Genomic DNA, 22,590 nt, shown 5'->3' with positions numbered 1-22,590 from the left:
TAACGTATAACGTCGTATACTATTACGTACTAACGTATAACGTCATATACTATTACGTACTAACGTATAACGTTATATACTATTACGTAATGACGTATAACGTTATATACGATTACGTAATGACGTATAACGTTATATACTAATACGTAATAACGTGTAACGTTATATACTAATACGTAATAACGTGTAACGTTATATGTTAATACGTACTAACGTATAACGTCATATACTATTACGTACTAACGTATAACGTTATATACCATTACGTAATGACGTATAACGTTATATACTATTACGTACTAACGTATAACGTCATATACTATTACGTACTAACGTATAACGTTATATACTATTACGTACTAACGTATAACGTTATATACTATTACGTAATGACGTATAACGTTATATACGATTACGTAATGACGTGTAACGTTATATACTAATACGTAATAACGTGTAACGTTATATACTAATACGTAATAACGTATAACGTTATATACTAATACGTAATGACGTATAACGTTATATACTATTACGTAATGACGTATAACGTTATATACTAATACGTAATGACGTATAACGTTATATACTATTACGTACTAACGTATAACGTTATATACCATTACGTACTAACGTATAACGTTATATACTAATACGTAATAACGTATAACGTTATATGTTAATACGTGATGACGTATAACGTTATATACTATTACGTACTAACGTGTAACGTTATATGTTAATACGTACTAACGTATAACGTCATATACTATTACGTACTAACGTATAACGTTATATACCATTACGTAATGACGTATAACGTTATATACCATTACGTACTAACGTATAACGTTATATACTAATACGTAATAACGTATAACGTTATATACTATTACGTACTAACGTGTAACGTTATATACTATTACGTAATGACGTATAACGTTATATACTATTACGTACTAACGTGTAACGTTATATACTAATACGTAATAACGTATTTACGTTATATACTAATACGTAATAACGTATAACGTTATATACTAATACGTAATAACGTATAACGTTATATACTAATACGTAATAACGTATAACGTTATATACTATTACGTACTAACGTGTAACGTTATATACTAATACGTAATAACGTATTAACGTTATATACTAATACGTAATAACGTATAACGTTATATACTAATACGTAATAACGTATAACGTTATATACTAATACGTAATAACGTATAACGTTATATACTATTACGTACTAACGTGTAACGTTATATACTAATACGTAATAACGTATTAACGTTATATACTAATACGTAATAACGTATAACGTTATATACTATTACGTAATAACGTATAACGTTATATACTATTACGTACTAACGTATAACGTTATATTCTAATACGTAATAACGTATAACGTTATATACTAATACGTAATAACGTATAACGTTATATACTATTACGTACTAACGTGTAACGTTATATACTATTACGTAATGACGTATAACGTTATATACTAATAGGTAATAACGTATAACGTTATATAGTATTACGTAATAACGTATAACATTATATACTAATACGTAATAATGTATAACGTTATATACTATAACGTACTAACGTGTAACGTTATATACTAATACGTAATAACGTATTTACGTTATATACTAATACGTAATAACGTATAACGTTATATACTAATACGTAATAACGTATAACGTTATATACTATTACGTACTAACGTATAACGTTATATACCATTACGTAATGACGTATAACGTTATATACCATTACGTACTAACGTATAACGTTATATACTAATACGTAATAACGTATAACGTTATATACTATTACGTACTAACGTGTAACGTTATATACTATTACGTAATGACGTATAACGTTATATACTATTACGTACTAACGTGTAACGTTATATACTAATACGTAATAACGTATTTACGTTATATACTAATACGTAATAACGTATAACGTTATATACTAATACGTAATAACGTATAACGTTATATACTAATACGTAATAACGTATAACGTTATATACTATTACGTACTAACGTGTAACGTTATATACTAATACGTAATAACGTATTAACGTTATATACTAATACGTAATGACGTATAACGTTATATACTAATAGGTAATAACGTATAACGTTATATAGTATTACGTAATAACGTATAACGTTATATACTATTACGTACTAACGTATAACGTTATATACTAATGCGTAATAACGTATAACGTTATATACTATTACGTACTAACGTATAACGTTATATACTAATACGTAATAACGTATAATGTTATATACTAATACGTAATAACGTATAACATTATATACTAATACGTAATAACGTATAACGTTATATGCTAATACGTAATAACGTATAACGTTATATACTAATACGTAATAACGTATAACGTTATATACTAATACGTAATAACGTATAACGTTATATACTATTACGTACTAACGTGTAACGTTATATACTATTACGTAATGACGTATAACGTTATATACTAATAGGTAATAACGTATAACGTTATATAGTATTACGTAATAACGTATAACGTTATATACTATTACGTACTAACGTATAACGTCATATACTATTACGTACTAACGTATAACGTTATATACTATTACGTAATGACGTATAACGTTATATACGATTACGTAATGACGTGTAACGTTATATACTAATACGTAATAACGTGTAACGTTATATACTAATACGTAATAACGTATAACGTTATATACTAATACGTAATGACGTATAACGTTATATACTATTACGTAATGACGTATAACGTTATATACTAATACGTAATGACGTATAACGTTATATACTATTACGTACTAACGTATAACGTCGTATACTATTACGTACTAACGTATAACGTCATATACTATCACGTACTAACGTATAACGTTATATACCATTACGTACTAACGTATAACGTTATATACTAATACGTAATAACGTATAACGTTATATACTATTACGTACTAACGTATAACGTTTTATACTAATACGTAATAACGTATAACGTTATATACTATTACGTACTAACGTGTAACGTTATGTACTATTACGTAATGACGTATAACGTTATATACTAATACGTAATAACGTATAACGTTATATAGTGTTACGTAATAACGTATAACGTTATATACTAATACGTAATAATGTATAACGTTATATACTATTACGTACTAACGTGTAACGTTATATACTAATACGTAATAACGTATTTACGTTATATACTAATACGTAATAACGTATAACGTTATATACTAATACGTAATAACGTATAACGTTATATACTATTACGTACTAACGTATAACGTTATATACCATTACGTACTAACGTATAACGTTATATACTAATACGTAATAACGTATAACGTTATATACTATTACGTACTAACGTATAACGTTATATACTAATACGTAATAACGTATAACGTTATATACTATTACGTACTAACGTGTAACGTTATATACTATTACGTACTAACGTGTAACGTTATATACTAATACGTAATAACGTATTTACGTTATATACTAATACGTAATAACGTATAACGTTATATACTAATACGTAATAACGTATAACGTTATATACTATTACGTACTAACGTGTAACGTTATATACTATTACGTAATGACATATAACGTTATATACTAATACGTAATAACGTATAACGTTATATAGTATTACGTAATAACGTATAACATTATATACTATTACGTACCTACGTGTAACGTTATATACTATTACGTACTAACGTATAACGTTATATGCTAATACGTAATAACGTTATATACTAATACGTAATAACGTATAACGTTATATACTAATACGTAATAACGTATAACGTTATATACTAATACGTAATAACGTATAACGTTATATACTAATACGTAATAACGTATAACGTTATATAATATTACGTACTAACGTGTAACGTTATATACTATTACGTAATGACGTAGAACGTTATATACTAATACGTAATAACGTATAACGTTATATAGTATTACGTAATAACGTATAACATTATATACTATTACGTACTAACGTGTAACGTTATATACTATTACGTACTAACGTATAACGTTATATGCTAATACGTAATAACGCTATATACTAATACGTAATAACGTATAACGTTATATACTAATACGTAATAACGTATAACGTTATATACAAATACGTAATAACGTATAACGTTATATACTCTTACGTAATGACGTATAACGTTATATACTAATACGTAATGACGTATAACGTTATATACTATTACGTACTAACGTATAACGTCGTATACTATTACGTACTAACGTATAACGTCATATACTATTACGTACTAACGTATAACGTTATATACTATTACGTAATGACGTATAACGTTATATACGATTACGTAATGACGTGTAACGTTATATACTAATACGTAATAACGTGTAACGTTATATACTAATACGTAATAACGTATAACGTTATATACTAATACGTAATGACGTATAACGTTATATACTATTACGTAATGACGTATAACGTTATATACTAATACGTAATGACGTATAACGTTATATACTATTACGTACTAACGTATAACGTTATATACCATTACGTACTAACGTATAACGTTATATACTATTACGTAATGACGTATAACGTTATATACTATTACGTACTAACGTATAACGTCGTATACTATTACGTACTAACGTATAACGTCATATACTATTACGTACTAACGTATAACGTTATATACTATTACGTAATGACGTATAACGTTATATACGATTACGTAATGACGTATAACGTTATATACTAATACGTAATAACGTGTAACGTTATATACTAATACGTAATAACGTGTAACGTTATATGTTAATACGTACTAACGTATAACGTTATATACTATTACGTACTAACGTATAACGTTATATACCATTACGTAATGACGTATAACGTTATATACTATTACGTACTAACGTATAACGTCATATACTATTACGTACTAACGTATAACGTTATATACTATTACGTACTAACGTATAACGTTATATACTATTACGTAATGACGTATAACGTTATATACGATTACGTAATGACGTGTAACGTTATATACTAATACGTAATAACGTGTAACGTTATATACTAATACGTAATAACGTATAACGTTATATACTAATACGTAATGACGTATAACGTTATATACTATTACGTAATGACGTATAACGTTATATACTAATACGTAATGACGTATAACGTTATATACTATTACGTACTAACGTATAACGTTATATACCATTACGTACTAACGTATAACGTTATATACTAATACGTAATAACGTATAACGTTATATGTTAATACGTGATGACGTATAACGTTATATACTATTACGTACTAACGTGTAACGTTATATGTTAATACGTACTAACGTGTAACGTCACATACTATTACGTAATGACGTATAACGTCATATACTATTACGTAATGACGTATAACGTTATATACCATTACGTACTAACGTATAACGTTATATACTAATACGTAATAACGTATAACGTTATATACTATTACGTACTAACGTGTAACGTTATATACTATTACGTAATGACGTATAACGTTATATACTATTACGTACTAACGTGTAACGTTATATACTAATACGTAATAACGTATTTACGTTATATACTAATACGTAATAACGTATAACGTTATATACTAATACGTAATAACGTATAACGTTATATACTAATACGTAATAACGTATAACGTTATATACTATTACGTACTAACGTGTAACGTTATATACTAATACGTAATAACGTATTAACGTTATATACTAATACGTAATAACGTATAACGTTATATACTAATACGTAATAACGTATAACGTTATATACTAATACGTAATAACGTATAACGTTATATACTATTACGTACTAACGTGTAACGTTATATACTAATACGTAATAACGTATTAACGTTATATACTAATACGTAATAACGTATAACGTTATATACTATTACGTAATAACGTATAACGTTATATACTATTACGTACTAACGTATAACGTTATATTCTAATACGTAATAACGTATAACGTTATATACTAATACGTAATAACGTATAACGTTATATACTATTACGTACTAACGTGTAACGTTATATACTATTACGTAATGACGTATAACGTTATATACTAATAGGTAATAACGTATAACGTTATATAGTATTACGTAATAACGTATAACATTATATACTAATACGTAATAATGTATAACGTTATATACTATAACGTACTAACGTGTAACGTTATATACTAATACGTAATAACGTATTTACGTTATATACTAATACGTAATAACGTATAACGTTATATACTAATACGTAATAACGTATAACGTTATATACTATTACGTACTAACGTATAACGTTATATACCATTACGTAATGACGTATAACGTTATATACCATTACGTACTAACGTATAACGTTATATACTAATACGTAATAACGTATAACGTTATATACTATTACGTACTAACGTGTAACGTTATATACTATTACGTAATGACGTATAACGTTATATACTATTACGTACTAACGTGTAACGTTATATACTAATACGTAATAACGTATTTACGTTATATACTAATACGTAATAACGTATAACGTTATATACTAATACGTAATAACGTATAACGTTATATACTAATACGTAATAACGTATAACGTTATATACTATTACGTACTAACGTGTAACGTTATATACTAATACGTAATAACGTATTAACGTTATATACTAATACGTAATAACGTATAACGTTATATACTATTACGTAATAACGTATAACGTTATATACTATTACGTACTAACGTATAACGTTATATTCTAATACGTAATAACGTATAACGTTATATACTAATACGTAATAACGTATAACGTTATATACTATTACGTACTAACGTGTAACGTTATATACTATTACGTAATGACGTATAACGTTATATACTAATACGTAATAACGTATAACGTTATATAGTATTACGTAATAACGTATAACATTATATACTAATACGTAATAATGTATAACGTTATATACTATAACGTACTAACGTGTAACGTTATATACTAATACGTAATAACGTATTTACGTTATATACTAATACGTAATAACGTATAACGTTATATACTAATACGTAATAACGTATAACGTTATATACTATTACGTACTAACGTATAACGTTATATACCATTACGTAATGACGTATAACGTTATATACCATTACGTACTAACGTATAACGTTATATACTAATACGTAATAACGTATAACGTTATATACTATTACGTACTAACGTGTAACGTTATATACTATTACGTAATGACGTATAACGTTATATACTATTACGTACTAACGTGTAACGTTATATACTAATACGTAATAACGTATTTACGTTATATACTAATACGTAATAACGTATAACGTTATATACTAATACGTAATAACGTATAACGTTATATACTAATACGTAATAACGTATAACGTTATATACTATTACGTACTAACGTGTAACGTTATATACTAATACGTAATAACGTATTAACGTTATATACTAATACGTAATAACGTATAACGTTATATACTAATACGTAATAACGTATAACGTTATATACTAATACGTAATAACGTATAACGTTATATACTATTACGTACTAACGTGTAACGTTATATACTAATACGTAATAACGTATTAACGTTATATACTAATACGTAATAACGTATAACGTTATATACTATTACGTAATAACGTATAACGTTATATACTATTACGTACTAACGTATAACGTTATATTCTAATACGTAATAACGTATAACGTTATATACTAATACGTAATAACGTATAACGTTATATACTATTACGTACTAACGTATAACGTTATATACTATTACGTAATGACGTATAACGTTATATACTAATAGGTAATAACGTATAACGTTATATAGTATTACGTAATAACGTATAACATTATATACTAATACGTAATAATGTATAACGTTATATACTATAACGTACTAACGTGTAACGTTATATACTAATACGTAATAACGTATTTACGTTATATACTAATACGTAATAACGTATAACGTTATATACTAATACGTAATAACGTATAACGTTATATACTATTACGTACTAACGTATAACGTTATATACTAATACGTAATAACGTATAACGTTATATACTAATACGTAATAACGTATAACGTTATATACTATTACGTACTAACGTGTAACGTTATATACTATTACGTAATGACGTATATCGTTATATACTAATACGTAATATCGTATAACGTTATATACTAATACGTAATAACGCATAACGCTATATACAAATACGTAATAACGTATAACGTTATATACTCTTACGTAATGACATATAACGTTATATACTATTACGTACTAACGTATAGCGTTATATACTAATACGTAATAACGTATAACGTTATATGTTAATACGTAATGACGTATAACGTTATATACCATTACGTAATAACGTATTTACGTTATATACTAATACGTAATAACGTATAACGTTATATACTAATACGTAATAACGTATAACGTTATATACTAATACGTAATAACGTATAACGTTATATACTAATACGTAATAACGTATAACGTTATATACTAATACGTAATAACGTATAACGTTATATAATATTACGTACTAACGTGTAACGTTATATACTATTACGTAATGACGTAGAACGTTATATACTAATACGTAATAACGTATAACGTTATATAGTATTACGTAATAACGTATAACATTATATACTATTACGTACTAACGTGTAACGTTATATACTATTACGTACTAACGTATAACGTTATATGCTAATACGTAATAACGCTATATACTAATACGTAATAACGTATAACGTTATATACTAATACGTAATAACGTATAACGTTATATACAAATACGTAATAACGTATAACGTTATATACTCTTACGTAATGACGTATAACGTTATATACTAATACGTAATGACGTATAACGTTATATACTATTACGTACTAACGTATAACGTCGTATACTATTACGTACTAACGTATAACGTCATATACTATTACGTACTAACGTATAACGTTATATACTATTACGTAATGACGTATAACGTTATATACGATTACGTAATGACGTGTAACGTTATATACTAATACGTAATAACGTGTAACGTTATATACTAATACGTAATAACGTATAACGTTATATACTAATACGTAATGACGTATAACGTTATATACTATTACGTAATGACGTATAACGTTATATACTAATACGTAATGACGTATAACGTTATATACTATTACGTACTAACGTATAACGTTATATACCATTACGTACTAACGTATAACGTTATATACTATTACGTAATGACGTATAACGTTATATACTATTACGTACTAACGTATAACGTCGTATACTATTACGTACTAACGTATAACGTCATATACTATTACGTACTAACGTATAACGTTATATACTATTACGTAATGACGTATAACGTTATATACGATTACGTAATGACGTATAACGTTATATACTAATACGTAATAACGTGTAACGTTATATACTAATACGTAATAACGTGTAACGTTATATGTTAATACGTACTAACGTATAACGTCATATACTATTACGTACTAACGTATAACGTTATATACCATTACGTAATGACGTATAACGTTATATACTATTACGTACTAACGTATAACGTCATATACTATTACGTACTAACGTATAACGTTATATACTATTACGTACTAACGTATAACGTTATATACTATTACGTAATGACGTATAACGTTATATACGATTACGTAATGACGTGTAACGTTATATACTAATACGTAATAACGTGTAACGTTATATACTAATACGTAATAACGTATAACGTTATATACTAATACGTAATGACGTATAACGTTATATACTATTACGTAATGACGTATAACGTTATATACTAATACGTAATGACGTATAACGTTATATACTATTACGTACTAACGTATAACGTTATATACCATTACGTACTAACGTATAACGTTATATACTAATACGTAATAACGTATAACGTTATATGTTAATACGTGATGACGTATAACGTTATATACTATTACGTACTAACGTGTAACGTTATATGTTAATACGTACTAACGTATAACGTCATATACTATTACGTACTAACGTATAACGTTATATACCATTACGTAATGACGTATAACGTTATATACCATTACGTACTAACGTATAACGTTATATACTAATACGTAATAACGTATAACGTTATATACTATTACGTACTAACGTGTAACGTTATATACTATTACGTAATGACGTATAACGTTATATACTATTACGTACTAACGTGTAACGTTATATACTAATACGTAATAACGTATTTACGTTATATACTAATACGTAATAACGTATAACGTTATATACTAATACGTAATAACGTATAACGTTATATACTAATACGTAATAACGTATAACGTTATATACTATTACGTACTAACGTGTAACGTTATATACTAATACGTAATAACGTATTAACGTTATATACTAATACGTAATAACGTATAACGTTATATACTAATACGTAATAACGTATAACGTTATATACTAATACGTAATAACGTATAACGTTATATACTATTACGTACTAACGTGTAACGTTATATACTAATACGTAATAACGTATTAACGTTATATACTAATACGTAATAACGTATAACGTTATATACTATTACGTAATAACGTATAACGTTATATACTATTACGTACTAACGTATAACGTTATATTCTAATACGTAATAACGTATAACGTTATATACTAATACGTAATAACGTATAACGTTATATACTATTACGTACTAACGTGTAACGTTATATACTATTACGTAATGACGTATAACGTTATATACTAATAGGTAATAACGTATAACGTTATATAGTATTACGTAATAACGTATAACATTATATACTAATACGTAATAATGTATAACGTTATATACTATAACGTACTAACGTGTAACGTTATATACTAATACGTAATAACGTATTTACGTTATATACTAATACGTAATAACGTATAACGTTATATACTAATACGTAATAACGTATAACGTTATATACTATTACGTACTAACGTATAACGTTATATACCATTACGTAATGACGTATAACGTTATATACCATTACGTACTAACGTATAACGTTATATACTAATACGTAATAACGTATAACGTTATATACTATTACGTACTAACGTGTAACGTTATATACTATTACGTAATGACGTATAACGTTATATACTATTACGTACTAACGTGTAACGTTATATACTAATACGTAATAACGTATTTACGTTATATACTAATACGTAATAACGTATAACGTTATATACTAATACGTAATAACGTATAACGTTATATACTATTACGTACTAACGTGTAACGTTATATACTAATACGTAATAACGTATTAACGTTATATACTAATACGTAATAACGTATAACGTTATATACTATTACGTAATAACGTATAACGTTATATACTATTACGTACTAACGTATAACGTTATATTCTAATACGTAATAACGTATAACGTTATATACTAATACGTAATAACGTATAACGTTATATACTATTACGTACTAACGTGTAACGTTATATACTATTACGTAATGACGTATAACGTTATATACTAATAGGTAATAACGTATAACGTTATATAGTATTACGTAATAACGTATAACATTATATACTAATACGTAATAATGTATAACGTTATATACTATAACGTACTAACGTGTAACGTTATATACTAATACGTAATAACGTATTTACGTTATATACTAATACGTAATAACGTATAACGTTATATACTAATACGTAATAACGTATAACGTTATATACTATTACGTACTAACGTATAACGTTATATACCATTACGTAATGACGTATAACGTTATATACCATTACGTACTAACGTATAACGTTATATACTAATACGTAATAACGTATAACGTTATATACTATTACGTACTAACGTGTAACGTTATATACTATTACGTAATGACGTATAACGTTATATACTATTACGTACTAACGTGTAACGTTATATACTAATACGTAATAACGTATTTACGTTATATACTAATACGTAATAACGTATAACGTTATATACTAATACGTAATAACGTATAACGTTATATACTAATACGTAATAACGTATAACGTTATATACTATTACGTACTAACGTGTAACGTTATATACTAATACGTAATAACGTATTAACGTTATATACTAATACGTAATAACGTATAACGTTATATACTAATACGTAATAACGGATAACGTTATATACTAATACGTAATAACGTATAACGTTATATACTATTACGTACTAACGTGTAACGTTATATACTAATACGTAATAACGTATTAACGTTATATACTAATACGTAATAACGTATAACGTTATATACTATTACGTAATAACGTATAACGTTATATACTATTACGTACTAACGTATAACGTTATATTCTAATACGTAATAACGTATAACGTTATATACTAATACGTAATAACGTATAACGTTATATACTATTACGTACTAACGTGTAACGTTATATACTATTACGTAATGACGTATAACGTTATATACTAATAGGTAATAACGTATAACGTTATATAGTATTACGTAATAACGTATAACATTATATACTAATACGTAATAATGTATAACGTTATATACTATAACGTACTAACGTGTAACGTTATATACTAATACGTAATAACGTATTTACGTTATATACTAATACGTAATAACGTATAACGTTATATACTAATACGTAATAACGTATAACGTTATATACTATTACGTACTAACGTATAACGTTATATACTAATACGTAATAACGTATAACGTTATATACTAATACGTAATAACGTATAACGTTATATACTATTACGTACTAACGTGTAACGTTATATACTATTACGTAATGACGTATATCGTTATATACTAATACGTAATATCGTATAACGTTATATACTAATACGTAATAACGCATAACGCTATATACAAATACGTAATAACGTATAACGTTATATACTCTTACGTAATGACATATAACGTTATATACTATTACGTACTAACGTATAGCGTTATATACTATTACGTACTAACGTATAACGTTATATACCATTACGTAATGACGTATAACGTTATATACCATTACGTACTAACGTATAACGTTATATACTAATACGTAATAACGTATAACGTTATATACTATTACGTACTAACGTGTAACGTTATATACTATTACGTAATGACGTATAACGTTATATACTATTACGTACTAACGTGTAACGTTATATACTAATACGTAATAACGTATTTACGTTATATACTAATACGTAATAACGTATAACGTTATATACTAATACGTAATAACGTATAACGTTATATACTAATACGTAATAACGTATAACGTTATATACTATTACGTACTAACGTGTAACGTTATATACTAATACGTAATAACGTATTAACGTTATATACTAATACGTAATAACGTATAACGTTATATACTAATACGTAATAACGTATAACGTTATATACTAATACGTAATAACGTATAACGTTATATACTATTACGTACTAACGTGTAACGTTATATACTAATACGTAATAACGTATTAACGTTATATACTAATACGTAATAACGTATAACGTTATATACTATTACGTAATAACGTATAACGTTATATACTATTACGTACTAACGTATAACGTTATATTCTAATTCGTAATACCGCATAACGTTATATACTATTACGTAATAACGTATAACGTTATATACTATTACGTACTAACTTATAACGTTATATACTATTACGTAATGACGTATAACGTTATATACTAATAGGTAATAACGTATAACGTTATATAGTATTACGTAATAACGTATAACATTATATACTAATACGTAATAATGTATAACGTTATATACTATAACGTACTAACGTGTAACGTTATATACTAATACGTAATAACGTATTTACGTTATATACTAATACGTAATAACGTATAACGTTATATACTAATACGTAATAACGTATAACGTTATATACTATTACGTACTAACGTATAACGTTATATACTAATACGTAATAACGTATAACGTTATATACTAATACGTAATAACGTATAACGTTATATACTATTACGTACTAACGTGTAACGTTATATACTATTACGTAATGACGTATATCGTTATATACTAATACGTAATATCGTATAACGTTATATACTAATACGTAATAACGCATAACGCTATATACAAATACGTAATAACGTATAACGTTATATACTCTTACGTAATGACATATAACGTTATATACTATTACGTACTAACGTATAGCGTTATATACTAATACGTAATAACGTATAACGTTATATGTTAATACGTAATGACGTATAACGTTATATACCATTACGTAATAACGTATTTACGTTATATACTAATACGTAATAACGTATAACGTTATATACTAATACGTAATAACGTATAACGTTATATACTATTACGTACTAACGTGTAACGTTATATACTAATACGTAATAACGTATTTACGTTATATACTAATACGTAATACCGTATAACGTTATATACTAATACGTAATAACGTATAACGTTATATACTATTACGTACTAACGTGTAACGTTATATACTATTACGTAATGACATATAACGTTATATACTAATACGTAATAACGTATAACGTTATATAGTATTACGTAATAACGTATAACATTATATACTATTACGTAATAACGTATAACGTTATATACTATTACGTACTAACGTGTAACGTTATATACTATTACGTAATGACGTATAACGTTATATACTAATACGTAATAACGTATAACGTTATATAGTATTACGTAATAACGTATAACATTATATACTATTACGTACTAACGTGTAACGTTATATACTATTACGTACTAACGTATAACGTTATATACTAATACGTAATAACGTATAACGCTATATACTAATACGTAACAACGTATAACGTTATATACTAATACGTAATAGCGTATAACGTTATATACAAATACGTAATAACGTATAACGTTATATACTCTTACGTAATGACGTATAGCGTTATATACTATTACGTACTAACATATAACGTTATATACTAATACGTAATAACGTATAACGTTATATGTTAATACGTAATGACGTATAACGTTATATACCATTACGTAATGACGTATAACGTTATATACCATTACGTACTAACGTATAACGTTATATACTAATACGTAATAACGTATAACGTTATATACTATTACGTACTAACGTATAACGTTATATACTAATACGTAATAACGTCTAACGTTATATACTATTACGTACTAACGTGTAACGTTATATACTATTACGTACTAACGTGTAACGTTATATACTAATACTTAATAACGTATTTACGTTATATACTAATACGTAATAACGTATAACGTTATATACTAATACGTAATAACGTATAACGTTATATACAAATACGTAATAACGTATAACGTTATATACTCTTACGTAATGACGTATAACGTTATATACTATTACGTACTAACGTATAACGTTATATACCATTACGTACTAACGTATAACGTTATATAATAATACGTAATCACGTATAACGTTATATGCTATTACGAACTAACGTATAACGTTATATACTATTACGTAATGACGTATAACGTTATATACTATTACGTACTAACGTATAACGTCGTATACTATTACGTACTAACGTATAACGTCATATACTATTACGTACTAACGTATAACGTTATATACTATTACGTAATGACGTATAACGTTATATACGATTACGTAATGACGAGTAACGTTATATACTAATACGTAATAACGTGTAACGTTATATACTAATACGTAATAACGTATAACGTTATATACTAATACGTAATGACGTATAACGTTACATACTATTACGTAATGACGTATAACGTTATATACTAATACGTAATGACGTATAACGTTATATACTATTACGTACTAACGTATAACGTTATATACCATTACGTACTAACGTATAACGTTATATACTAATACGTAATAACGTATAACGTTATATGTTAATACGTGATGACGTATAACGTTATATACTATTACGTACTAACATGTAACGTTATATGTTAATACGTACTAACGTATAACGTTATATACTATTACGTACTAACGTATAACGTTATATACCATTACGTAATGACGTATACCGTTATATACCATTACGTACTAACGTATAACGTTATATACTAATACGTAATAACGTATAACGTTATATACTATTACGTACTAACGTATAACGTTATATACTAATACGTAATAACGTATAACGTTATATACTATTACGTACTAACGTGTAACGTTATATACTATTACGTAATGAAGTATAACGTTATATACTAATACGTAATAACGTATAACGTTATATAGTATTACGTAATAACGTATAACGTTATATACTAATACGTAATAATGTATAACGTTATATACTATTACGTAATAACGTATAACGTTATATGTTAATACGTGATGACGTATAACGTTATATACTATTACGTACTAACGTGTAACGTTATATGTTAATACGTACTAACGTATAACGTTATATACTATTACGTACTACCGTATAACGTTATATACCATTACGTAATGACGTATAACGTTATATACCATTACGTACTAACGTATAACGTTATATACTAATACGTAATAACGTATAACGTTATATACTATTACGTACTAACGTATAACGTTATATACTAATACGTAATAACGTATAACGTTATATACTATTACGTACTAACGTGTAACGTTATATACTATTACGTAATGACGTATAACGTTATATACTAATACGTACTAACGTATAACGTTATATTCTAATACGTAATAACGTATAACGTTATATACTAATACGTAATAACGTATAACGTTATATAATATTACGTACTAACGTGTAACGTTATATACTATTACGTAATGACGTATAACGGTATATACTAATACGTAATAACGTATAACGTTATATAGTATTACGTAATAACGTATAACATTATATACTATTACGTACTAACGTGTAACGTTATATACTATTACGTACTAACGTATAACGTTATATGCTAATACGTAATAACGTTATATACTAATACGTAATAACGTATAACGTTATATTGTATTACGTACTAACGTATAACGTTATATAATATTACGTACTAACGTATAACGTCATATACTAATACGTAATAACGTATAACGTTATATAGTATTACGTAATAACGTATAACATTATATACTATTACGTACTAACGTGTAACGTTATATACTATTACGTACTAACGTATAACGTTATATACAAATACGTAATAACGTATAACGTTATATACAAATACGTAATAACGTATAACGTTATATACTCTTACGTAATGACGTATAACGTTATATACTCTTACGTAATGACGTATAACGTTATATACCATTACGTACTAACGTATAACGTTATATAATAATACGTAATCACGTATAACGTTATATGCTATTACGAACTAACGTATAACGTTATATACTATTACATAATGACGTATAACGTTATATACTATTACGTACTAACGTATAACGTCGTATACTATTACGGACTAATGTATAACGTCATATACTATTACGTACTAACGTATAACGTTATATACTATTACGTAATGACGTATAACGTTATATACGATTACGTAATGACGTGTAACGTTATATACTAATACGTAATAACGTGTAACGTTATATACTAATACGTAATAACGTATAACGTTATATACTAATACGTAATGACGTATAACGTTATATACTATTACGTAATGACGTATAACGTTATATACCTATACGTAATGACGTATAACGTTATATACTATTACGTACTAACGTGTAACGTTATATACTATTACGTAATGACGTATAACGTTATATACTAATACGTAATAACGTATAACGTTATATAGTATTACGTAATAACGTATAACATTATATACTATTACGTACTAACGTGTAACGTTATATACTATTACGTACTAACGTATAACGTTATATACTATTACGTACTAACGTATAACGTTTTATACTAATAAGTAATAACGTATAACGTTATATACTATTACGTACTAACGTGTAACGTTATGTACTATTACGTAATGACGTATAACGTTATATACTATTACGTAATAACGTATAACGTTATATAGTATTACGTAATAACGTATAACGTTATATACTAATACGTAATAATGTATAACGTTATATACTATTACGTACTAACGTATAACGTTATACTCTAATACGTAATAACGTATAACGTTATATACTAATACGTAATAACGTATAACGTTATATACTATTACGTACTAACGTGTAACGTTATATACTATTACGTACTAACGTATAACGTTATATGCTAATACGTAATAACGTTATATACTAATACGTAATAACGTATAACGTTATATACTATTACGTAATGACGTATAACGTTATATACTAATACGTAATGACGTATAACGTTATATACTATTACATACTAACGTATAACGTTATATACCATTACGTACTAACGTATAACGTTATATACTAATACGTAATAACGTATAACGTTATATACTATTACGTACTAACGTGTAACGTTATATACTATTACGTACTAACGTATAACGTTATATGCTAATACGTAATAACGTTATATACTAATACGTAATAACGTATAACGTTATATACTATTACGTAATGACGTATAACGTTATATACTAATACGTAATGACGTATAACGTTATATACTATTACATACTAACGTATAACGTTATATACTATTACGTAATGACGTATAACGTTATATACGATTACGTAATGACGTGTAACGTTATATACTCATACGTAATAACGTGTAACGTTATATACTAATACGTAATAACGTATAACGTTATATACTAATACGTAATGACGTATAACGTTATATACTATTACGTAATGACGTATAACGTTATATACTAATACGTAATGACGTATAACGTTATATACTATTACGTACTAACGTGTAACGTTATATACTATTACGTAATGACGTATAACGTTATATACTAATACGTAATAACGTATAACGTTATATAGTATTACGTACTAACGTGTAACGTTATGTACTATTACGTAATGACGTATAACGTTATAGACTAATACGTAATAACGTATAACGTTATATAGTATTACGTAATAACGTATAACGTTATATACTAATACGTAATAATGTATAACGTTATATACTATTACGTACTAACGTATAACGTTATACTCTAATACGTAATAACGTATAACGTTATATACTAATACGTAATAACGTATAACGTTATATACTATTACGTACTAACGTGTAACGTTATATACTATTACGTACTAACGTATAACGTTATATGCTAATACGTAATAACGTTATATACTAATACGTAATAACGTATAACGTTATATACTATTACGTAATGACGTATAACGTTATATACTAATACGTAATGACGTATAACGTTATATACTATTACATACTAACGTATAACGTTATATACCATTACGTACTAACGTATAACGTTATATACTAATACGTAATAACGTATAACGTTATATGTTAATACGTGATGACGTATAACGTTATATACTATTACGTACTATCGTGTAACGTTATATGTTAATACGTACTAACGTATAACGTTATATACTATTACGTACTAATGTATAACGTTATATACCATTACGTAATGACGTATAACGTTATATACGATTACGTAATGATGTGTAACGTTATATAACATTACGTACTAACGTATAACGTTATATACTAATACGTAATAACGTATAACGTTATATACTATTACGTACTAACGTATAACGTTATATACTAATACGTAATAACGTATAACGTTATATACTATTACGTACTAACGTGTAACGTTATATACTATTACGCAATGACGTATAACGTTATATACTAATACGTAATAACGTATAACGTTATATAGTATTACGTAATAACGTATAACATTATATACTAATACGTAATAATGTATAACGTTATATACTATTACGTACTAACGTATAACGTTATATACTAATACGTAATAACGTATAACGTTATATACTATTACGTACTAACGTATAACGTTATATCCTAATACGTAATAACGTATAACGTTATATACTATTACGTACTAACGTGTAACGTTATATGCTATTACGCAATGACGTATAACGTTATATACTAATACGTAATAACGTATAACGTTATATAGTATTACGTAATAACGTATAACATTATATACTAATACGTAATAATGTATAACGTTATATACTATTACGTACTAACGTGTAACGTTATATACTAATACGTAATAACGTATTTACGTTATATACTAATACGTAATAACGTATAACGTTATATACTAATACGTAATAACGTATAACGGTATATACTATTACGTACTAACGTATAACGTTATATACTAATACGTAATAACGTATAACGTTATATACTAATACGTAATAACGTATAACGTTATATACTATTACGTACTAACGTGTAACGTTATATACTATTACGTAATGACGTATAAAGTTATATACTAATACGTAATAACGTATAACGTTATATAGTATTACGTAATAACGTATAACATTATATACTATTACGTACTAACGTATAACGTTATATACTAATACGTAATAACGTATAACGTTATATACTATTACGTTCTAACGTGTAACGTTATATACTATTACGTACTAATGTGTAACGTTATATACTAATACGTAATAACGTGTAACGTTATATACTATTACGTACTAACGTATAACGTTATATGCTAATACGTAATAACGTTATATACTAATACGTAATAACGTATAACGTTATATACTAATACGTAATAACATATAACGTTATATACTATTGCGTACTAACGTGTAACGTTATATACTATTACGTAATGACATATAACGTTATATACTAATACGTAATAACGTATAACGTTATATAGTATTACGTAATAACGTATAACATTATATACTATTACGTACTAACGTGTAACGTTATATACTATTACGTACTAACGTATAACGTTATATGCTAATACGTAATAACGTTATATACTAATACGTAATAACGTATAACGTTATATACTAATACGTAACAACGTATAACGTTATATACTAATACGTAATAACGTATAACGTTATATACAAATACGTAATAACGTATAACGTTATATACTCTTACGTAATGACGTATAACGTTATATACTATTACGTACTAACGTATAACGTTATATACTAATACGTACTAACGTATAACGTCATATACTATTACGTACTAACGTATAACGTCATATACTATTACGTACTAACGTATAACGTTATATACTATTACGTAATGACGTATAACGTTATATACGATTACGTAATGACGTGTAACGTTATATACTAATACGTAATAACGTGTAACGTTATATACTAATACGTAATAACGTATAACGTTATATACTAATACGTAATGACGTATAACGTTATATACTATTACGTAATGACGTATAACGTTATATACTAATACGTAATGGCGTATAACGTTATATACTATTACGTACTAACGTATAACGTTTTATACCATTACGTACTAACGTATAACATTATATACTAATACGTAATAACGTATAACGTTATATGTTTATACGTTATGTCGTATAACGTTATATACTATTACGTACTAACGTGTAACGTTATATGTTAATACGTACTAACGTATAACGTTATATACCATTACGTACTAATGTATAACGTTATATACCATTACGTAATGACGTATAACGTTATATACCATTACGTACTAACGTATAACGTTATATACTAATACGTAATAACGTATAACGTTATATAATATTACGTACTAACGTATAACGTTATATACTAATACGTAATAACGTATAACGTTATATACTATTACGTACTAACGTGTAACGTTATATACTATTACGTAATGACGTATAACGTTATATACTAATACGTAGTAACGTATAACGTTATATACTAATACGTAATAATGTATAACGTTATATACTAATACGTAATAACGTATAACGTTATATACTGTTACGTACTAACGTGTAACGTTATATACTATTACGTAATGACGTATAACGTTATATACTAATACGTAATAACGTATAACGTTATATAGTATTACGTAATAACGTATAACATTATATACTATTACGTACTAACGTATAACGTTATATACTATTACGTAATGACATATAACGTTATATACTAAT

Source organism: Bombus pascuorum, chromosome 6 (assembly GCF_905332965.1).
Source record: "Bombus pascuorum chromosome 6, iyBomPasc1.1, whole genome shotgun sequence".
Taxonomy (NCBI): Eukaryota; Metazoa; Arthropoda; class Insecta; order Hymenoptera; family Apidae; genus Bombus; species Bombus pascuorum.
Note: the sequence above shows the minus strand (reverse complement) of the source record.